Source organism: Austrofundulus limnaeus, unplaced genomic scaffold (assembly GCF_001266775.1).
Source record: "Austrofundulus limnaeus strain Quisiro unplaced genomic scaffold, Austrofundulus_limnaeus-1.0 Scaffold128, whole genome shotgun sequence".
Lineage (NCBI taxonomy): Eukaryota > Metazoa > Chordata > Actinopteri > Cyprinodontiformes > Rivulidae > Austrofundulus > Austrofundulus limnaeus.
This window is the reverse complement of record NW_013952530.1, coordinates 598,258-601,691: the sequence shown is the minus strand read 5'-3', so window position 1 is coordinate 601,691 and position 3,434 is coordinate 598,258.

Sequence of the window (3,434 nt, the reverse complement as noted above, 5' to 3'; positions counted from 1 at the left end):
GATTGAGCTCAATCCGAATAAGTTTTATTCCAAATGAGAGGGATGGGTTATGCCGATTGATAATCGGAGTGACGTACATGTAAACACTTAATCGGATCATCTTATTCTGACTGTAGAAAACTGACCTGAGTGCGCATGTCGTCTGACTTTATCCAACCGGTTCTGCTCTTTAGAGGAGGCGGGGCAGCAGCGCTGTAGTTTTCAGCTGCGCTGCGCCGCGCAGAACTTTCGCTGTCTTAACAGATGAAAAAGGAGACAAACAGCAGACATTGCTTCGCAAAAAAACAAAACACGTATTGCTTCATCTGCAGCTCAACCGAGGAGTCACGACGTCTCTACCGTTATTAAAAGCTGACACGAGTCCGTCTTGAGCGCACAGAAGAGCTTTGTTTACGTTTGTAACACCGAAGTAGAGCTGAAAGTTTACAACACTGCGCATGTCCGGACGTAAACACTTGTCATGATCGGATTGTGTCCATGTAAACAGTACATTCGGATTATTTAATTCTAATACATTTCAGTCCAATAAAAAAAATTTGTGCATGTAAACATAGTTAGTGTTTCGTCATGGTATTGGTTTGTGACAGCATGCCCCCTCTACTGTTCATGAAAAATGACGAACACTTTAGATATTTAGGGATTTATCTTTACTGTAACTTCAGATGACTTTCTCCCCCTGCTTTAAATGATAATAATGGTAAAAAAGAGMAAACTTTAGATTAGCGCCTCTCAGTTTTAAAATTAGAAAGCGCAAATCCGCATTCTGCTAGAGAAAATTAGTAAAAGCCCTAAAGCGCAGATGAGGAATTTAGGTCCGCAATTAGCACATTTGCGTTTTATGGGACTAGTGCTCGCCACTGCTGAAATTATACCTGATTCATCGTCTCCTGCTTAGCAGCTCTGCAGTAATTTATGTCTGATTGAGCTCTGCTGCCAGCATGTAGTGGGTCAGAACACGCAGAGCACCTCGTCTCCTTTGGGTTGCAGCACACAKTTACCGATGCCGCTCCAAAATTAAAATATCGTCGCGAAACCACCATTAAATTTTGACATTTGAAATGTTATTGCAGTTGTACTAACAGTACAAATGTGCACAGAACCGCAGCACACAGGAGTTCTTTGGGGTTCCTTTTCTGGGTCTGTGCGCTCAGTCCCGGCCCCCGTCCTTCCTGTCCAATAGGAGCAATGATCGTCACCCTCGTGGCTTTGTTTACAAGTTATAGTTTGTTTGCAAAAAAAAGAAAAGCAGAATGTGAATGCAAACTGCACCAAACAAAGAAAATAAAGTCCAATTTTGGTCCAGACCAAACAAGTGGACAAAGGACTTTCATGTGAATACACCCTAAAATGTCTCAAACATTTACCAGACTTCTTAAATTTGTAGTCAAAGAAAATTATAATATTAGGAGAATAAAGTTGTAATATTGCGAGCGTAAGGTTGTGTTATTACAATATAGTTGCAACATTACAAAGGCACACCTGTGCAGTAATCATGCTGTCTAATCAGCGTCTTGATATGCCACACCTGCGAGGTAAGGAGAAGTTCTCACTATCAAAGATTCAGACAGATTTGTGAATAATRTTTGGAAGAAATTTTTTCTGTGTGTTTATAAAATGTTTTAGATCTCTGAGTTCAGCTCCATAAATGGGAGCAAAAACAAAAGTGTTGCGTTTATATTTCCGTTCAGTGTAAATACTGTTCAGCGCTGCTTCAGTTCAGAAAATCAAAACTGCTGTATATGCATTTAGACAGTGTGTTAGTGGTGCAGATTTGTAGTGGATTATAGACCACACAGCAGTTCGAGTAGAGAGYGCAGCTTTGGTATCACCTCTTCCTGCACATGCAGTGAGCAGACTCTGAAATATTGATTATTTAGACTTTATCTGAGTAATTCATTTAAAGCTGAACTACAGAAACAACACATTGTTTCTTATTTAGAAAACACYGTTTACCATGCTTTACTGGAATACATGTTTTGGTACCACATTATAATAACTTATTTAACCTTTTGTAGTCATTAATAAAGGGTTYGATAACCTTGAAAACATCAATTATTAAGAATGAGTCATTTATTAGGCTATAAATTAACATATTTATTAATGCTTTACCCTTTACAAAGTGTTACCCATGTTTTAAAATAAGCATTTCTACWTGCACAGGTTTGTTTTTACATCCCTGTGGGAACCATAGATTGACTTCCAATCAGTATTTTTAAAGCCTAACCCTGACCATTTATGCCAAAATTAACCTCAAAGGCATTTTTTAATATGAAAAGGACTGAGAAGTATTACGACCTGACCACCAACCCTAACCCTAACCTCACAGGTTAGGGTTAGGGTTGTAACGCATTCACACCTTAGTCTTAAACGTAACCCCCGACCCACCAACAGTGTGTCCCCTTAAGGGGACTAGACTAAAGGGGACTAGACTAAAGGCCGCCATATACTCAGGCGTACTTCGCTCCACACGGACTCTACGTGGACCCGAGGTGGATGTCCGCCTGACTGGTCCGCGCAGAGATCAATTTTTTACGTCCGCGGTGCGCACTGGCGAGTTTGGTTTTGGATGCGACGCCAAGCAGATAAAGTTGAGAATCTGTGTCATTTGTGGATGAAATGGAGTCAAAATTTGAAGAATGTTTCATAGAGGAGATTAGAAAACATAGGCTGTGTCCAAAAYGGCAGGCCGGGTCCTCCGAAGGCCGAATTCGTCGGCTGCATACGTCACAGCGCCGCGACAAAGGCCATCCAAAACCGAAGACTCCTCCGATGCGGCCGACAAATACGTCCTTCCTTTTCCTTGATTTGAAGGACAGGTCTGATGGATCCTTCCCGGCCCAGCATATCCCATAATGCTTTGCAGCCCGACGAGATATTTTTAAGCTAGTAATGGCGGACGAAGCGAGACAAAAGAATACTTTTTTTTTTTAAATATGGCGATGTAAAAATTAATTTTTTAGCGGTTGTAATTCTAATACTTTTATCATTTGTATAGACGTGTTTGTAAATATTATTTTTGTCATAAAAAACACGAAGTAAACATGCACCTACAGTGGGTCAATTAGTTATTCAAATGTTACCTTTTAAGTTAATTTTATAGTTTTGTGTTATTAATAATGCTAATATATTGATATTTTTCTAGTTTTGATTTAAGTTTGCTTGTTTAGCGTCGTCACAGTTGCTAGGTGACATGACGTAAGAACGGGACGCTAGGCCGTTCAAATTCACAGCCTCTTTTTTTACGGTCTTCCCAGTCTACCAAGGACCCGGCCCACCTCGATCGGGTAGTCTGGGTCCTCCGGAGGACCCGGCCTGTCGTTTTGGACACAGCCTTAATGACACGTCAATGAAGGAATATAAGAACTTTCAGCGAGCAACAAATTTGTGGGAGGAAATAGCTCAGATCCTGGGTAAGATAGTTCTTTTCTTTTTTT